The 14,602-nt window shown below is 55.1% G+C and overlaps 44 non-coding genes across 44 annotated transcripts; all 44 read right to left on the reverse strand.

Annotated features, from left to right (window-relative positions):
• Positions 1 to 250: 250 nt before the first annotated feature.
• Positions 251 to 322, reverse strand: Trnah-gug (transfer RNA histidin (anticodon GUG)). Its single transcript has one exon. It is a non-coding gene; the product is annotated as a tRNA-His (tRNA).
• Positions 323 to 709: 387 nt separating this feature from the next.
• Trnae-cuc (transfer RNA glutamic acid (anticodon CUC)) lies at positions 710 to 781 on the reverse strand. Its single transcript has one exon. It is a non-coding gene; the product is annotated as a tRNA-Glu (tRNA).
• A 259-nt stretch (positions 782 to 1,040) lies between these two features.
• On the reverse strand, positions 1,041 to 1,122 carry Trnal-cag (transfer RNA leucine (anticodon CAG)). Its single transcript has one exon. It is a non-coding gene; the product is annotated as a tRNA-Leu (tRNA).
• Positions 1,123 to 1,200: 78 nt separating this feature from the next.
• Positions 1,201 to 1,282, reverse strand: Trnal-aag (transfer RNA leucine (anticodon AAG)). Its single transcript has one exon. It is a non-coding gene; the product is annotated as a tRNA-Leu (tRNA).
• A 277-nt stretch (positions 1,283 to 1,559) lies between these two features.
• Positions 1,560 to 1,631, reverse strand: Trnah-gug (transfer RNA histidin (anticodon GUG)). The gene has a single exon. It is a non-coding gene; the product is annotated as a tRNA-His (tRNA).
• A 387-nt stretch (positions 1,632 to 2,018) lies between these two features.
• On the reverse strand, positions 2,019 to 2,090 carry Trnae-cuc (transfer RNA glutamic acid (anticodon CUC)). The gene has a single exon. It is a non-coding gene; the product is annotated as a tRNA-Glu (tRNA).
• Positions 2,091 to 2,349: 259 nt separating this feature from the next.
• Positions 2,350 to 2,431, reverse strand: Trnal-cag (transfer RNA leucine (anticodon CAG)). Its single transcript has one exon. It is a non-coding gene; the product is annotated as a tRNA-Leu (tRNA).
• Positions 2,432 to 2,509: 78 nt separating this feature from the next.
• Trnal-aag (transfer RNA leucine (anticodon AAG)) lies at positions 2,510 to 2,591 on the reverse strand. The gene has a single exon. It is a non-coding gene; the product is annotated as a tRNA-Leu (tRNA).
• Positions 2,592 to 2,868: 277 nt separating this feature from the next.
• On the reverse strand, positions 2,869 to 2,940 carry Trnah-gug (transfer RNA histidin (anticodon GUG)). The gene has a single exon. It is a non-coding gene; the product is annotated as a tRNA-His (tRNA).
• A 387-nt stretch (positions 2,941 to 3,327) lies between these two features.
• Trnae-cuc (transfer RNA glutamic acid (anticodon CUC)) lies at positions 3,328 to 3,399 on the reverse strand. Its single transcript has one exon. It is a non-coding gene; the product is annotated as a tRNA-Glu (tRNA).
• A 259-nt stretch (positions 3,400 to 3,658) lies between these two features.
• Trnal-cag (transfer RNA leucine (anticodon CAG)) lies at positions 3,659 to 3,740 on the reverse strand. Its single transcript has one exon. It is a non-coding gene; the product is annotated as a tRNA-Leu (tRNA).
• Positions 3,741 to 3,818: 78 nt separating this feature from the next.
• Trnal-aag (transfer RNA leucine (anticodon AAG)) lies at positions 3,819 to 3,900 on the reverse strand. The gene has a single exon. It is a non-coding gene; the product is annotated as a tRNA-Leu (tRNA).
• Positions 3,901 to 4,177: 277 nt separating this feature from the next.
• Trnah-gug (transfer RNA histidin (anticodon GUG)) lies at positions 4,178 to 4,249 on the reverse strand. Its single transcript has one exon. It is a non-coding gene; the product is annotated as a tRNA-His (tRNA).
• Positions 4,250 to 4,636: 387 nt separating this feature from the next.
• Trnae-cuc (transfer RNA glutamic acid (anticodon CUC)) lies at positions 4,637 to 4,708 on the reverse strand. The gene has a single exon. It is a non-coding gene; the product is annotated as a tRNA-Glu (tRNA).
• Positions 4,709 to 4,967: 259 nt separating this feature from the next.
• Trnal-cag (transfer RNA leucine (anticodon CAG)) lies at positions 4,968 to 5,049 on the reverse strand. Its single transcript has one exon. It is a non-coding gene; the product is annotated as a tRNA-Leu (tRNA).
• Positions 5,050 to 5,127: 78 nt separating this feature from the next.
• Positions 5,128 to 5,209, reverse strand: Trnal-aag (transfer RNA leucine (anticodon AAG)). Its single transcript has one exon. It is a non-coding gene; the product is annotated as a tRNA-Leu (tRNA).
• Positions 5,210 to 5,486: 277 nt separating this feature from the next.
• Trnah-gug (transfer RNA histidin (anticodon GUG)) lies at positions 5,487 to 5,558 on the reverse strand. Its single transcript has one exon. It is a non-coding gene; the product is annotated as a tRNA-His (tRNA).
• Positions 5,559 to 5,945: 387 nt separating this feature from the next.
• Trnae-cuc (transfer RNA glutamic acid (anticodon CUC)) lies at positions 5,946 to 6,017 on the reverse strand. Its single transcript has one exon. It is a non-coding gene; the product is annotated as a tRNA-Glu (tRNA).
• A 259-nt stretch (positions 6,018 to 6,276) lies between these two features.
• On the reverse strand, positions 6,277 to 6,358 carry Trnal-cag (transfer RNA leucine (anticodon CAG)). The gene has a single exon. It is a non-coding gene; the product is annotated as a tRNA-Leu (tRNA).
• A 78-nt stretch (positions 6,359 to 6,436) lies between these two features.
• Trnal-aag (transfer RNA leucine (anticodon AAG)) lies at positions 6,437 to 6,518 on the reverse strand. The gene has a single exon. It is a non-coding gene; the product is annotated as a tRNA-Leu (tRNA).
• Positions 6,519 to 6,795: 277 nt separating this feature from the next.
• Trnah-gug (transfer RNA histidin (anticodon GUG)) lies at positions 6,796 to 6,867 on the reverse strand. The gene has a single exon. It is a non-coding gene; the product is annotated as a tRNA-His (tRNA).
• Positions 6,868 to 7,254: 387 nt separating this feature from the next.
• On the reverse strand, positions 7,255 to 7,326 carry Trnae-cuc (transfer RNA glutamic acid (anticodon CUC)). The gene has a single exon. It is a non-coding gene; the product is annotated as a tRNA-Glu (tRNA).
• Positions 7,327 to 7,585: 259 nt separating this feature from the next.
• Trnal-cag (transfer RNA leucine (anticodon CAG)) lies at positions 7,586 to 7,667 on the reverse strand. Its single transcript has one exon. It is a non-coding gene; the product is annotated as a tRNA-Leu (tRNA).
• A 78-nt stretch (positions 7,668 to 7,745) lies between these two features.
• On the reverse strand, positions 7,746 to 7,827 carry Trnal-aag (transfer RNA leucine (anticodon AAG)). Its single transcript has one exon. It is a non-coding gene; the product is annotated as a tRNA-Leu (tRNA).
• Positions 7,828 to 8,104: 277 nt separating this feature from the next.
• Positions 8,105 to 8,176, reverse strand: Trnah-gug (transfer RNA histidin (anticodon GUG)). The gene has a single exon. It is a non-coding gene; the product is annotated as a tRNA-His (tRNA).
• Positions 8,177 to 8,563: 387 nt separating this feature from the next.
• On the reverse strand, positions 8,564 to 8,635 carry Trnae-cuc (transfer RNA glutamic acid (anticodon CUC)). The gene has a single exon. It is a non-coding gene; the product is annotated as a tRNA-Glu (tRNA).
• A 259-nt stretch (positions 8,636 to 8,894) lies between these two features.
• On the reverse strand, positions 8,895 to 8,976 carry Trnal-cag (transfer RNA leucine (anticodon CAG)). Its single transcript has one exon. It is a non-coding gene; the product is annotated as a tRNA-Leu (tRNA).
• A 78-nt stretch (positions 8,977 to 9,054) lies between these two features.
• On the reverse strand, positions 9,055 to 9,136 carry Trnal-aag (transfer RNA leucine (anticodon AAG)). The gene has a single exon. It is a non-coding gene; the product is annotated as a tRNA-Leu (tRNA).
• A 277-nt stretch (positions 9,137 to 9,413) lies between these two features.
• Positions 9,414 to 9,485, reverse strand: Trnah-gug (transfer RNA histidin (anticodon GUG)). Its single transcript has one exon. It is a non-coding gene; the product is annotated as a tRNA-His (tRNA).
• A 387-nt stretch (positions 9,486 to 9,872) lies between these two features.
• Trnae-cuc (transfer RNA glutamic acid (anticodon CUC)) lies at positions 9,873 to 9,944 on the reverse strand. The gene has a single exon. It is a non-coding gene; the product is annotated as a tRNA-Glu (tRNA).
• Positions 9,945 to 10,203: 259 nt separating this feature from the next.
• On the reverse strand, positions 10,204 to 10,285 carry Trnal-cag (transfer RNA leucine (anticodon CAG)). Its single transcript has one exon. It is a non-coding gene; the product is annotated as a tRNA-Leu (tRNA).
• Positions 10,286 to 10,363: 78 nt separating this feature from the next.
• Trnal-aag (transfer RNA leucine (anticodon AAG)) lies at positions 10,364 to 10,445 on the reverse strand. Its single transcript has one exon. It is a non-coding gene; the product is annotated as a tRNA-Leu (tRNA).
• Positions 10,446 to 10,722: 277 nt separating this feature from the next.
• On the reverse strand, positions 10,723 to 10,794 carry Trnah-gug (transfer RNA histidin (anticodon GUG)). The gene has a single exon. It is a non-coding gene; the product is annotated as a tRNA-His (tRNA).
• A 387-nt stretch (positions 10,795 to 11,181) lies between these two features.
• On the reverse strand, positions 11,182 to 11,253 carry Trnae-cuc (transfer RNA glutamic acid (anticodon CUC)). Its single transcript has one exon. It is a non-coding gene; the product is annotated as a tRNA-Glu (tRNA).
• Positions 11,254 to 11,512: 259 nt separating this feature from the next.
• On the reverse strand, positions 11,513 to 11,594 carry Trnal-cag (transfer RNA leucine (anticodon CAG)). Its single transcript has one exon. It is a non-coding gene; the product is annotated as a tRNA-Leu (tRNA).
• Positions 11,595 to 11,672: 78 nt separating this feature from the next.
• On the reverse strand, positions 11,673 to 11,754 carry Trnal-aag (transfer RNA leucine (anticodon AAG)). The gene has a single exon. It is a non-coding gene; the product is annotated as a tRNA-Leu (tRNA).
• A 277-nt stretch (positions 11,755 to 12,031) lies between these two features.
• On the reverse strand, positions 12,032 to 12,103 carry Trnah-gug (transfer RNA histidin (anticodon GUG)). Its single transcript has one exon. It is a non-coding gene; the product is annotated as a tRNA-His (tRNA).
• Positions 12,104 to 12,490: 387 nt separating this feature from the next.
• On the reverse strand, positions 12,491 to 12,562 carry Trnae-cuc (transfer RNA glutamic acid (anticodon CUC)). Its single transcript has one exon. It is a non-coding gene; the product is annotated as a tRNA-Glu (tRNA).
• Positions 12,563 to 12,821: 259 nt separating this feature from the next.
• Positions 12,822 to 12,903, reverse strand: Trnal-cag (transfer RNA leucine (anticodon CAG)). Its single transcript has one exon. It is a non-coding gene; the product is annotated as a tRNA-Leu (tRNA).
• Positions 12,904 to 12,981: 78 nt separating this feature from the next.
• Positions 12,982 to 13,063, reverse strand: Trnal-aag (transfer RNA leucine (anticodon AAG)). The gene has a single exon. It is a non-coding gene; the product is annotated as a tRNA-Leu (tRNA).
• A 277-nt stretch (positions 13,064 to 13,340) lies between these two features.
• Trnah-gug (transfer RNA histidin (anticodon GUG)) lies at positions 13,341 to 13,412 on the reverse strand. Its single transcript has one exon. It is a non-coding gene; the product is annotated as a tRNA-His (tRNA).
• A 387-nt stretch (positions 13,413 to 13,799) lies between these two features.
• Positions 13,800 to 13,871, reverse strand: Trnae-cuc (transfer RNA glutamic acid (anticodon CUC)). The gene has a single exon. It is a non-coding gene; the product is annotated as a tRNA-Glu (tRNA).
• Positions 13,872 to 14,130: 259 nt separating this feature from the next.
• Trnal-cag (transfer RNA leucine (anticodon CAG)) lies at positions 14,131 to 14,212 on the reverse strand. Its single transcript has one exon. It is a non-coding gene; the product is annotated as a tRNA-Leu (tRNA).
• A 78-nt stretch (positions 14,213 to 14,290) lies between these two features.
• On the reverse strand, positions 14,291 to 14,372 carry Trnal-aag (transfer RNA leucine (anticodon AAG)). The gene has a single exon. It is a non-coding gene; the product is annotated as a tRNA-Leu (tRNA).
• Between the last annotated feature and the right edge of the window lie 230 nt (positions 14,373 to 14,602).

Raw genomic sequence — 14,602 nt, forward strand, 5'->3', positions numbered from 1 at the left:
AACAGTGCACGACGCAGCTTCCTGTTCTGCTGCGACTGGCTGCCCATCCATTGCACCTCAAACGACTGCCCTATTCGAACAGAGATTGACTACACAGGCAGCTGCCCGCTCTTTCGTGCGGCGGCATTGCGTGTTGATAACTGGCACCTGCAGCCCGCGGAACATGAGCGAAAAATCAAGAGGGCACAGTGTTTTCAAACAGTGGGTCACTATCGTCATTGCAGCGACAGCGAGGCAAAACTTTAAAAAGTGCCGTGACCAGGATTCGAACCTGGGTTATTGCGGCCACAACGCAATGTCCTAACCACTAGACGATCACGGCCACGGAGGCACCGCCGAAAGCAGTTCTCGCGTGTGCAAGTGGCGATGCACAGCAAAGCTCAGCCACTGTGTCTCGCCACTGTGTCTCGCCACAGCTGTGTCAGACGCGTTCTTCATTACATGTATACTGGCAAACGAACGTGCCCGCGCTATTAGGACACTAAGCACAGGGGTTAGCTGCATTCACCACCCGTGGCAATGTCTTGCAGTCCTCCAAGTCTGTTGACCACAGGTATGTGCCTCGATAGGAGGTGGGCAGACGTCGCATCTCTCTCGCCGTCACTTGTGGCCGCCAGTCATACTTTACGTGGTTTTCTGCAAGCGTCAGCGTAGCGTCAGTCGAGCTAAGTCGGGCCAAGTCGCATGAGAGGAGCAACAAAATAGGCATTTCCGGTGCCGGGAATCGAACCCGGGCCTCCTGGGTGAGAGCCAGGTATCCTAGCCACTAGACCACACCGGATTAAGACACGAGTGCTCCTCCGGCGAACACGCTATTGAAAGACGTCTGTAAAAATCTACGCTTCCACTTTGTAGAACGGCATGCTCGGGACACATTTCATGAACACGAACGCAAGGCATCATTACTCCAAACTGCTCCTCTGAATGCTGTCGTTGCACCACGCACTGTGCTACGACAATTTAAGAAAGAGGCGCTCACGGCTTGCTGCGCTGTTTCCTTCGCGGGTAACCAGTGCTGCTGCTTTCGAGACAGAAAACGTTGGCAGCGGTGGGATTCGAACCCACGCCTCCGAAGAGACTGGTGCCTGAAACCAGCGCCTTAGACCGCTCGGCCACGCTACCTACGCGGCACGGCGGTCACAGGAGCTGCGTTGTAGCGCAAGAGAAAACACCGCAATGGCACAAAAAACGAGAAAAAATTGGCAGCGGTGGGATTCGAACCCACGCCTCCGAAGAGACTGGTGCCTTAAACCAGCGCCTTAGACCGCTCGGCCACGCTACCTGCGACAGTGTTGTTCGCTTTTGTAGAAACAGTGCACGACGCAGCTTCCTGTTCTGCTGCGACTGGCTGCCCATCCATTGCACCTCAAACGACTGCCCTATTCGAACAGAGATTGACTACACAGGCAGCTGCCCGCTCTTTCGTGCGGCGGCATTGCGTGTTGATAACTGGCACCTGCAGCCCGCGGAACATGAGCGAAAAATCAAGAGGGCACAGTGTTTTCAAACAGTGGGTCACTATCGTCATTGCAGCGACAGCGAGGCAAAACTTTAAAAAGTGCCGTGACCAGGATTCGAACCTGGGTTATTGCGGCCACAACGCAATGTCCTAACCACTAGACGATCACGGCCACGGAGGCACCGCCGAAAGCAGTTCTCGCGTGTGCAAGTGGCGATGCACAGCAAAGCTCAGCCACTGTGTCTCGCCACTGTGTCTCGCCACAGCTGTGTCAGACGCGTTCTTCATTACATGTATACTGGCAAACGAACGTGCCCGCGCTATTAGGACACTAAGCACAGGGGTTAGCTGCATTCACCACCCGTGGCAATGTCTTGCAGTCCTCCAAGTCTGTTGACCACAGGTATGTGCCTCGATAGGAGGTGGGCAGACGTCGCATCTCTCTCGCCGTCACTTGTGGCCGCCAGTCATACTTTACGTGGTTTTCTGCAAGCGTCAGCGTAGCGTCAGTCGAGCTAAGTCGGGCCAAGTCGCATGAGAGGAGCAACAAAATAGGCATTTCCGGTGCCGGGAATCGAACCCGGGCCTCCTGGGTGAGAGCCAGGTATCCTAGCCACTAGACCACACCGGATTAAGACACGAGTGCTCCTCCGGCGAACACGCTATTGAAAGACGTCTGTAAAAATCTACGCTTCCACTTTGTAGAACGGCATGCTCGGGACACATTTCATGAACACGAACGCAAGGCATCATTACTCCAAACTGCTCCTCTGAATGCTGTCGTTGCACCACGCACTGTGCTACGACAATTTAAGAAAGAGGCGCTCACGGCTTGCTGCGCTGTTTCCTTCGCGGGTAACCAGTGCTGCTGCTTTCGAGACAGAAAACGTTGGCAGCGGTGGGATTCGAACCCACGCCTCCGAAGAGACTGGTGCCTGAAACCAGCGCCTTAGACCGCTCGGCCACGCTACCTACGCGGCACGGCGGTCACAGGAGCTGCGTTGTAGCGCAAGAGAAAACACCGCAATGGCACAAAAAACGAGAAAAAATTGGCAGCGGTGGGATTCGAACCCACGCCTCCGAAGAGACTGGTGCCTTAAACCAGCGCCTTAGACCGCTCGGCCACGCTACCTGCGACAGTGTTGTTCGCTTTTGTAGAAACAGTGCACGACGCAGCTTCCTGTTCTGCTGCGACTGGCTGCCCATCCATTGCACCTCAAACGACTGCCCTATTCGAACAGAGATTGACTACACAGGCAGCTGCCCGCTCTTTCGTGCGGCGGCATTGCGTGTTGATAACTGGCACCTGCAGCCCGCGGAACATGAGCGAAAAATCAAGAGGGCACAGTGTTTTCAAACAGTGGGTCACTATCGTCATTGCAGCGACAGCGAGGCAAAACTTTAAAAAGTGCCGTGACCAGGATTCGAACCTGGGTTATTGCGGCCACAACGCAATGTCCTAACCACTAGACGATCACGGCCACGGAGGCACCGCCGAAAGCAGTTCTCGCGTGTGCAAGTGGCGATGCACAGCAAAGCTCAGCCACTGTGTCTCGCCACTGTGTCTCGCCACAGCTGTGTCAGACGCGTTCTTCATTACATGTATACTGGCAAACGAACGTGCCCGCGCTATTAGGACACTAAGCACAGGGGTTAGCTGCATTCACCACCCGTGGCAATGTCTTGCAGTCCTCCAAGTCTGTTGACCACAGGTATGTGCCTCGATAGGAGGTGGGCAGACGTCGCATCTCTCTCGCCGTCACTTGTGGCCGCCAGTCATACTTTACGTGGTTTTCTGCAAGCGTCAGCGTAGCGTCAGTCGAGCTAAGTCGGGCCAAGTCGCATGAGAGGAGCAACAAAATAGGCATTTCCGGTGCCGGGAATCGAACCCGGGCCTCCTGGGTGAGAGCCAGGTATCCTAGCCACTAGACCACACCGGATTAAGACACGAGTGCTCCTCCGGCGAACACGCTATTGAAAGACGTCTGTAAAAATCTACGCTTCCACTTTGTAGAACGGCATGCTCGGGACACATTTCATGAACACGAACGCAAGGCATCATTACTCCAAACTGCTCCTCTGAATGCTGTCGTTGCACCACGCACTGTGCTACGACAATTTAAGAAAGAGGCGCTCACGGCTTGCTGCGCTGTTTCCTTCGCGGGTAACCAGTGCTGCTGCTTTCGAGACAGAAAACGTTGGCAGCGGTGGGATTCGAACCCACGCCTCCGAAGAGACTGGTGCCTGAAACCAGCGCCTTAGACCGCTCGGCCACGCTACCTACGCGGCACGGCGGTCACAGGAGCTGCGTTGTAGCGCAAGAGAAAACACCGCAATGGCACAAAAAACGAGAAAAAATTGGCAGCGGTGGGATTCGAACCCACGCCTCCGAAGAGACTGGTGCCTTAAACCAGCGCCTTAGACCGCTCGGCCACGCTACCTGCGACAGTGTTGTTCGCTTTTGTAGAAACAGTGCACGACGCAGCTTCCTGTTCTGCTGCGACTGGCTGCCCATCCATTGCACCTCAAACGACTGCCCTATTCGAACAGAGATTGACTACACAGGCAGCTGCCCGCTCTTTCGTGCGGCGGCATTGCGTGTTGATAACTGGCACCTGCAGCCCGCGGAACATGAGCGAAAAATCAAGAGGGCACAGTGTTTTCAAACAGTGGGTCACTATCGTCATTGCAGCGACAGCGAGGCAAAACTTTAAAAAGTGCCGTGACCAGGATTCGAACCTGGGTTATTGCGGCCACAACGCAATGTCCTAACCACTAGACGATCACGGCCACGGAGGCACCGCCGAAAGCAGTTCTCGCGTGTGCAAGTGGCGATGCACAGCAAAGCTCAGCCACTGTGTCTCGCCACTGTGTCTCGCCACAGCTGTGTCAGACGCGTTCTTCATTACATGTATACTGGCAAACGAACGTGCCCGCGCTATTAGGACACTAAGCACAGGGGTTAGCTGCATTCACCACCCGTGGCAATGTCTTGCAGTCCTCCAAGTCTGTTGACCACAGGTATGTGCCTCGATAGGAGGTGGGCAGACGTCGCATCTCTCTCGCCGTCACTTGTGGCCGCCAGTCATACTTTACGTGGTTTTCTGCAAGCGTCAGCGTAGCGTCAGTCGAGCTAAGTCGGGCCAAGTCGCATGAGAGGAGCAACAAAATAGGCATTTCCGGTGCCGGGAATCGAACCCGGGCCTCCTGGGTGAGAGCCAGGTATCCTAGCCACTAGACCACACCGGATTAAGACACGAGTGCTCCTCCGGCGAACACGCTATTGAAAGACGTCTGTAAAAATCTACGCTTCCACTTTGTAGAACGGCATGCTCGGGACACATTTCATGAACACGAACGCAAGGCATCATTACTCCAAACTGCTCCTCTGAATGCTGTCGTTGCACCACGCACTGTGCTACGACAATTTAAGAAAGAGGCGCTCACGGCTTGCTGCGCTGTTTCCTTCGCGGGTAACCAGTGCTGCTGCTTTCGAGACAGAAAACGTTGGCAGCGGTGGGATTCGAACCCACGCCTCCGAAGAGACTGGTGCCTGAAACCAGCGCCTTAGACCGCTCGGCCACGCTACCTACGCGGCACGGCGGTCACAGGAGCTGCGTTGTAGCGCAAGAGAAAACACCGCAATGGCACAAAAAACGAGAAAAAATTGGCAGCGGTGGGATTCGAACCCACGCCTCCGAAGAGACTGGTGCCTTAAACCAGCGCCTTAGACCGCTCGGCCACGCTACCTGCGACAGTGTTGTTCGCTTTTGTAGAAACAGTGCACGACGCAGCTTCCTGTTCTGCTGCGACTGGCTGCCCATCCATTGCACCTCAAACGACTGCCCTATTCGAACAGAGATTGACTACACAGGCAGCTGCCCGCTCTTTCGTGCGGCGGCATTGCGTGTTGATAACTGGCACCTGCAGCCCGCGGAACATGAGCGAAAAATCAAGAGGGCACAGTGTTTTCAAACAGTGGGTCACTATCGTCATTGCAGCGACAGCGAGGCAAAACTTTAAAAAGTGCCGTGACCAGGATTCGAACCTGGGTTATTGCGGCCACAACGCAATGTCCTAACCACTAGACGATCACGGCCACGGAGGCACCGCCGAAAGCAGTTCTCGCGTGTGCAAGTGGCGATGCACAGCAAAGCTCAGCCACTGTGTCTCGCCACTGTGTCTCGCCACAGCTGTGTCAGACGCGTTCTTCATTACATGTATACTGGCAAACGAACGTGCCCGCGCTATTAGGACACTAAGCACAGGGGTTAGCTGCATTCACCGCCCGTGGCAATGTCTTGCAGTCCTCCAAGTCTGTTGACCACAGGTATGTGCCTCGATAGGAGGTGGGCAGACGTCGCATCTCTCTCGCCGTCACTTGTGGCCGCCAGTCATACTTTACGTGGTTTTCTGCAAGCGTCAGCGTAGCGTCAGTCGAGCTAAGTCGGGCCAAGTCGCATGAGAGGAGCAACAAAATAGGCATTTCCGGTGCCGGGAATCGAACCCGGGCCTCCTGGGTGAGAGCCAGGTATCCTAGCCACTAGACCACACCGGATTAAGACACGAGTGCTCCTCCGGCGAACACGCTATTGAAAGACGTCTGTAAAAATCTACGCTTCCACTTTGTAGAACGGCATGCTCGGGACACATTTCATGAACACGAACGCAAGGCATCATTACTCCAAACTGCTCCTCTGAATGCTGTCGTTGCACCACGCACTGTGCTACGACAATTTAAGAAAGAGGCGCTCACGGCTTGCTGCGCTGTTTCCTTCGCGGGTAACCAGTGCTGCTGCTTTCGAGACAGAAAACGTTGGCAGCGGTGGGATTCGAACCCACGCCTCCGAAGAGACTGGTGCCTGAAACCAGCGCCTTAGACCGCTCGGCCACGCTACCTACGCGGCACGGCGGTCACAGGAGCTGCGTTGTAGCGCAAGAGAAAACACCGCAATGGCACAAAAAACGAGAAAAAATTGGCAGCGGTGGGATTCGAACCCACGCCTCCGAAGAGACTGGTGCCTTAAACCAGCGCCTTAGACCGCTCGGCCACGCTACCTGCGACAGTGTTGTTCGCTTTTGTAGAAACAGTGCACGACGCAGCTTCCTGTTCTGCTGCGACTGGCTGCCCATCCATTGCACCTCAAACGACTGCCCTATTCGAACAGAGATTGACTACACAGGCAGCTGCCCGCTCTTTCGTGCGGCGGCATTGCGTGTTGATAACTGGCACCTGCAGCCCGCGGAACATGAGCGAAAAATCAAGAGGGCACAGTGTTTTCAAACAGTGGGTCACTATCGTCATTGCAGCGACAGCGAGGCAAAACTTTAAAAAGTGCCGTGACCAGGATTCGAACCTGGGTTATTGCGGCCACAACGCAATGTCCTAACCACTAGACGATCACGGCCACGGAGGCACCGCCGAAAGCAGTTCTCGCGTGTGCAAGTGGCGATGCACAGCAAAGCTCAGCCACTGTGTCTCGCCACTGTGTCTCGCCACAGCTGTGTCAGACGCGTTCTTCATTACATGTATACTGGCAAACGAACGTGCCCGCGCTATTAGGACACTAAGCACAGGGGTTAGCTGCATTCACCACCCGTGGCAATGTCTTGCAGTCCTCCAAGTCTGTTGACCACAGGTATGTGCCTCGATAGGAGGTGGGCAGACGTCGCATCTCTCTCGCCGTCACTTGTGGCCGCCAGTCATACTTTACGTGGTTTTCTGCAAGCGTCAGCGTAGCGTCAGTCGAGCTAAGTCGGGCCAAGTCGCATGAGAGGAGCAACAAAATAGGCATTTCCGGTGCCGGGAATCGAACCCGGGCCTCCTGGGTGAGAGCCAGGTATCCTAGCCACTAGACCACACCGGATTAAGACACGAGTGCTCCTCCGGCGAACACGCTATTGAAAGACGTCTGTAAAAATCTACGCTTCCACTTTGTAGAACGGCATGCTCGGGACACATTTCATGAACACGAACGCAAGGCATCATTACTCCAAACTGCTCCTCTGAATGCTGTCGTTGCACCACGCACTGTGCTACGACAATTTAAGAAAGAGGCGCTCACGGCTTGCTGCGCTGTTTCCTTCGCGGGTAACCAGTGCTGCTGCTTTCGAGACAGAAAACGTTGGCAGCGGTGGGATTCGAACCCACGCCTCCGAAGAGACTGGTGCCTGAAACCAGCGCCTTAGACCGCTCGGCCACGCTACCTACGCGGCACGGCGGTCACAGGAGCTGCGTTGTAGCGCAAGAGAAAACACCGCAATGGCACAAAAAACGAGAAAAAATTGGCAGCGGTGGGATTCGAACCCACGCCTCCGAAGAGACTGGTGCCTTAAACCAGCGCCTTAGACCGCTCGGCCACGCTACCTGCGACAGTGTTGTTCGCTTTTGTAGAAACAGTGCACGACGCAGCTTCCTGTTCTGCTGCGACTGGCTGCCCATCCATTGCACCTCAAACGACTGCCCTATTCGAACAGAGATTGACTACACAGGCAGCTGCCCGCTCTTTCGTGCGGCGGCATTGCGTGTTGATAACTGGCACCTGCAGCCCGCGGAACATGAGCGAAAAATCAAGAGGGCACAGTGTTTTCAAACAGTGGGTCACTATCGTCATTGCAGCGACAGCGAGGCAAAACTTTAAAAAGTGCCGTGACCAGGATTCGAACCTGGGTTATTGCGGCCACAACGCAATGTCCTAACCACTAGACGATCACGGCCACGGAGGCACCGCCGAAAGCAGTTCTCGCGTGTGCAAGTGGCGATGCACAGCAAAGCTCAGCCACTGTGTCTCGCCACTGTGTCTCGCCACAGCTGTGTCAGACGCGTTCTTCATTACATGTATACTGGCAAACGAACGTGCCCGCGCTATTAGGACACTAAGCACAGGGGTTAGCTGCATTCACCACCCGTGGCAATGTCTTGCAGTCCTCCAAGTCTGTTGACCACAGGTATGTGCCTCGATAGGAGGTGGGCAGACGTCGCATCTCTCTCGCCGTCACTTGTGGCCGCCAGTCATACTTTACGTGGTTTTCTGCAAGCGTCAGCGTAGCGTCAGTCGAGCTAAGTCGGGCCAAGTCGCATGAGAGGAGCAACAAAATAGGCATTTCCGGTGCCGGGAATCGAACCCGGGCCTCCTGGGTGAGAGCCAGGTATCCTAGCCACTAGACCACACCGGATTAAGACACGAGTGCTCCTCCGGCGAACACGCTATTGAAAGACGTCTGTAAAAATCTACGCTTCCACTTTGTAGAACGGCATGCTCGGGACACATTTCATGAACACGAACGCAAGGCATCATTACTCCAAACTGCTCCTCTGAATGCTGTCGTTGCACCACGCACTGTGCTACGACAATTTAAGAAAGAGGCGCTCACGGCTTGCTGCGCTGTTTCCTTCGCGGGTAACCAGTGCTGCTGCTTTCGAGACAGAAAACGTTGGCAGCGGTGGGATTCGAACCCACGCCTCCGAAGAGACTGGTGCCTGAAACCAGCGCCTTAGACCGCTCGGCCACGCTACCTACGCGGCACGGCGGTCACAGGAGCTGCGTTGTAGCGCAAGAGAAAACACCGCAATGGCACAAAAAACGAGAAAAAATTGGCAGCGGTGGGATTCGAACCCACGCCTCCGAAGAGACTGGTGCCTTAAACCAGCGCCTTAGACCGCTCGGCCACGCTACCTGCGACAGTGTTGTTCGCTTTTGTAGAAACAGTGCACGACGCAGCTTCCTGTTCTGCTGCGACTGGCTGCCCATCCATTGCACCTCAAACGACTGCCCTATTCGAACAGAGATTGACTACACAGGCAGCTGCCCGCTCTTTCGTGCGGCGGCATTGCGTGTTGATAACTGGCACCTGCAGCCCGCGGAACATGAGCGAAAAATCAAGAGGGCACAGTGTTTTCAAACAGTGGGTCACTATCGTCATTGCAGCGACAGCGAGGCAAAACTTTAAAAAGTGCCGTGACCAGGATTCGAACCTGGGTTATTGCGGCCACAACGCAATGTCCTAACCACTAGACGATCACGGCCACGGAGGCACCGCCGAAAGCAGTTCTCGCGTGTGCAAGTGGCGATGCACAGCAAAGCTCAGCCACTGTGTCTCGCCACTGTGTCTCGCCACAGCTGTGTCAGACGCGTTCTTCATTACATGTATACTGGCAAACGAACGTGCCCGCGCTATTAGGACACTAAGCACAGGGGTTAGCTGCATTCACCACCCGTGGCAATGTCTTGCAGTCCTCCAAGTCTGTTGACCACAGGTATGTGCCTCGATAGGAGGTGGGCAGACGTCGCATCTCTCTCGCCGTCACTTGTGGCCGCCAGTCATACTTTACGTGGTTTTCTGCAAGCGTCAGCGTAGCGTCAGTCGAGCTAAGTCGGGCCAAGTCGCATGAGAGGAGCAACAAAATAGGCATTTCCGGTGCCGGGAATCGAACCCGGGCCTCCTGGGTGAGAGCCAGGTATCCTAGCCACTAGACCACACCGGATTAAGACACGAGTGCTCCTCCGGCGAACACGCTATTGAAAGACGTCTGTAAAAATCTACGCTTCCACTTTGTAAAACGGCATGCTCGGGACACATTTCATGAACACGAACGCAAGGCATCATTACTCCAAACTGCTCCTCTGAATGCTGTCGTTGCACCACGCACTGTGCTACGACAATTTAAGAAAGAGGCGCTCACGGCTTGCTGCGCTGTTTCCTTCGCGGGTAACCAGTGCTGCTGCTTTCGAGACAGAAAACGTTGGCAGCGGTGGGATTCGAACCCACGCCTCCGAAGAGACTGGTGCCTGAAACCAGCGCCTTAGACCGCTCGGCCACGCTACCTACGCGGCACGGCGGTCACAGGAGCTGCGTTGTAGCGCAAGAGAAAACACCGCAATGGCACAAAAAACGAGAAAAAATTGGCAGCGGTGGGATTCGAACCCACGCCTCCGAAGAGACTGGTGCCTTAAACCAGCGCCTTAGACCGCTCGGCCACGCTACCTGCGACAGTGTTGTTCGCTTTTGTAGAAACAGTGCACGACGCAGCTTCCTGTTCTGCTGCGACTGGCTGCCCATCCATTGCACCTCAAACGACTGCCCTATTCGAACAGAGATTGACTACACAGGCAGCTGCCCGCTCTTTCGTGCGGCGGCATTGCGTGTTGATAACTGGCACCTGCAGCCCGCGGAACATGAGCGAAAAATCAAGAGGGCACAGTGTTTTCAAACAGTGGGTCACTATCGTCATTGCAGCGACAGCGAGGCAAAACTTTAAAAAGTGCCGTGACCAGGATTCGAACCTGGGTTATTGCGGCCACAACGCAATGTCCTAACCACTAGACGATCACGGCCACGGAGGCACCGCCGAAAGCAGTTCTCGCGTGTGCAAGTGGCGATGCACAGCAAAGCTCAGCCACTGTGTCTCGCCACTGTGTCTCGCCACAGCTGTGTCAGACGCGTTCTTCATTACATGTATACTGGCAAACGAACGTGCCCGCGCTATTAGGACACTAAGCACAGGGGTTAGCTGCATTCACCACCCGTGGCAATGTCTTGCAGTCCTCCAAGTCTGTTGACCACAGGTATGTGCCTCGATAGGAGGTGGGCAGACGTCGCATCTCTCTCGCCGTCACTTGTGGCCGCCAGTCATACTTTACGTGGTTTTCTGCAAGCGTCAGCGTAGCGTCAGTCGAGCTAAGTCGGGCCAAGTCGCATGAGAGGAGCAACAAAATAGGCATTTCCGGTGCCGGGAATCGAACCCGGGCCTCCTGGGTGAGAGCCAGGTATCCTAGCCACTAGACCACACCGGATTAAGACACGAGTGCTCCTCCGGCGAACACGCTATTGAAAGACGTCTGTAAAAATCTACGCTTCCACTTTGTAGAACGGCATGCTCGGGACACATTTCATGAACACGAACGCAAGGCATCATTACTCCAAACTGCTCCTCTGAATGCTGTCGTTGCACCACGCACTGTGCTACGACAATTTAAGAAAGAGGCGCTCACGGCTTGCTGCGCTGTTTCCTTCGCGGGTAACCAGTGCTGCTGCTTTCGAGACAGAAAACGTTGGCAGCGGTGGGATTCGAACCCACGCCTCCGAAGAGACTGGTGCCTGAAACCAGCGCCTTAGACCGCTCGGCCACGCTACCTACGCGGCACGGCGGTCACAGGAGCTGCGTTGTAGCGCAAGAGAAAACACCGCAATGGCACAAAAAACGAGAAAAAATTGGCAGCGGTGGGATTCGAACCCACGCCTCCGAAGAGACTGGTGCCTTAAACCAGCGCCTTAGACCGCTCGGCCACGCTACCTGCGACAGTGTTGTTCGCTTTTGTAGAAACAGTGCACGACGCAGCTTCCTGTTCTGCTGCGACTGGCTGCCCATCCATTGCACCTCAAACGACTGCCCTATTCGAACAGAGATTGACTACACAGGCAGCTGCCCGCTCTTTCGTGCGGCGGCATTGCGTGTTGATAACTGGCACCTGCAGCCCGCGGAACATGAGCGAAAAATCAAGAGGGCACAGTGTTTTCAAACAGTGGGTCACTATCGTCATTGCAGCGACAGCGAGGCAAAACTTTAAAAAGTGCCGTGACCAGGATTCGAACCTGGGTTATTGCGGCCACAACGCAATGTCCTAACCACTAGACGATCACGGCCACGGAGGCACCGCCGAAAGCAGTTCTCGCGTGTGCAAGTGGCGATGCACAGCAAAGCTCAGCCACTGTGTCTCGCCACTGTGTCTCGCCACAGCTGTGTCAGACGCGTTCTTCATTACATGTATACTGGCAAACGAACGTGCCCGCGCTATTAGGACACTAAGCACAGGGGTTAGCTGCATTCACCACCCGTGGCAATGTCTTGCAGTCCTCCAAGTCTGTTGACCACAGGTATGTGCCTCGATAGGAGGTGGGCAGACGTCGCATCTCTCTCGCCGTCACTTGTGGCCGCCAGTCATACTTTACGTGGTTTTCTGCAAGCGTCAGCGTAGCGTCAGTCGAGCTAAGTCGGGCCAAGTCGCATGAGAGGAGCAACAAAATAGGCATTTCCGGTGCCGGGAATCGAACCCGGGCCTCCTGGGTGAGAGCCAGGTATCCTAGCCACTAGACCACACCGGATTAAGACACGAGTGCTCCTCCGGCGAACACGCTATTGAAAGACGTCTGTAAAAATCTACGCTTCCACTTTGTAGAACGGCATGCTCGGGACACATTTCATGAACACGAACGCAAGGCATCATTACTCCAAACTGCTCCTCTGAATGCTGTCGTTGCACCACGCACTGTGCTACGACAATTTAAGAAAGAGGCGCTCACGGCTTGCTGCGCTGTTTCCTTCGCGGGTAACCAGTGCTGCTGCTTTCGAGACAGAAAACGTTGGCAGCGGTGGGATTCGAACCCACGCCTCCGAAGAGACTGGTGCCTGAAACCAGCGCCTTAGACCGCTCGGCCACGCTACCTACGCGGCACGGCGGTCACAGGAGCTGCGTTGTAGCGCAAGAGAAAACACCGCAATGGCACAAAAAACGAGAAAAAATTGGCAGCGGTGGGATTCGAACCCACGCCTCCGAAGAGACTGGTGCCTTAAACCAGCGCCTTAGACCGCTCGGCCACGCTACCTGCGACAGTGTTGTTCGCTTTTGTAGAAACAGTGCACGACGCAGCTTCCTGTTCTGCTGCGACTGGCTGCCCATCCATTGCACCTCAAACGACTGCCCTATTCGAACAGAGATTGACTACACAGGCAGCTGCCCGCTCTTTCGTGCGGCGGCATTGCGTGTTGATAACTGGCACCTGCAGCCCGCGGAACATGAGCGAAAAATCAAGAGGGCACAGTGTTTTCAAACAGTGGGTCACTATCGTCATTGCAGCGACAGCGAGGCAAAACTTTAAAAAGTGCCGTGACCAGGATTCGAACCTGGGTTATTGCGGCCACAACGCAATGTCCTAACCACTAGACGATCACGGCCACGGAGGCACCGCCGAAAGCAGTTCTCGCGTGTGCAAGTGGCGATGCACAGCAAAGCTCAGCCACTGTGTCTCGCCACTGTGTCTCGCCACAGCTGTGTCAGACGCGTTCTTCATTACATGTATACTGGCAAACGAACGTGCCCGCGCTATTAGGACACTAAGCACAGGGGTTAGCTGCATTCACCACCCGTGGCAATGTCTTGCAGTCCTCCAAGTCTGTTGACCACAGGTATGTGCCTCGATAGGAGGTGGGCAGACGTCGCATCTCTCTCGCCGTCACTTGTGGCCGCCAGTCATACTTTACGTGGTTTTCTGCAAGCGTCAGCGTAGCGTCAGTCGAGCTAAGTCGGGCCAAGTCGCATGAGAGGAGCAACAAAATAGGCATTTCCGGTGCCGGGAATCGAACCCGGGCCTCCTGGGTGAGAGCCAGGTATCCTAGCCACTAGACCACACCGGATTAAGACACGAGTGCTCCTCCGGCGAACACGCTATTGAAAGACGTCTGTAAAAATCTACGCTTCCACTTTGTAGAACGGCATGCTCGGGACACATTTCATGAACACGAACGCAAGGCATCATTACTCCAAACTGCTCCTCTGAATGCTGTCGTTGCACCACGCACTGTGCTACGACAATTTAAGAAAGAGGCGCTCACGGCTTGCTGCGCTGTTTCCTTCGCGGGTAACCAGTGCTGCTGCTTTCGAGACAGAAAACGTTGGCAGCGGTGGGATTCGAACCCACGCCTCCGAAGAGACTGGTGCCTGAAACCAGCGCCTTAGACCGCTCGGCCACGCTACCTACGCGGCACGGCGGTCACAGGAGCTGCGTTGTAGCGCAAGAGAAAACACCGCAATGGCACAAAAAACGAGAAAAAATTGGCAGCGGTGGGATTCGAACCCACGCCTCCGAAGAGACTGGTGCCTTAAACCAGCGCCTTAGACCGCTCGGCCACGCTACCTGCGACAGTGTTGTTCGCTTTTGTAGAAACAGTGCACGACGCAGCTTCCTGTTCTGCTGCGACTGGCTGCCCATCCATTGCACCTCAAACGACTGCCCTATTCGAACAGAGATTGACTACACAGGCAGCTGCCCGCTCTTTCGTGCGGCGGCATTGCGTGTTGATAACTGGCACCTGCAGCCCGCGGAACATGAGCGAAAAATCAAGAGGGCACAGTGTTTTCAAACAGT

This window comes from Schistocerca gregaria, unplaced genomic scaffold (genome assembly GCF_023897955.1).
Source record: "Schistocerca gregaria isolate iqSchGreg1 unplaced genomic scaffold, iqSchGreg1.2 ptg000686l, whole genome shotgun sequence".
Lineage (NCBI taxonomy): Eukaryota > Metazoa > Arthropoda > Insecta > Orthoptera > Acrididae > Schistocerca > Schistocerca gregaria.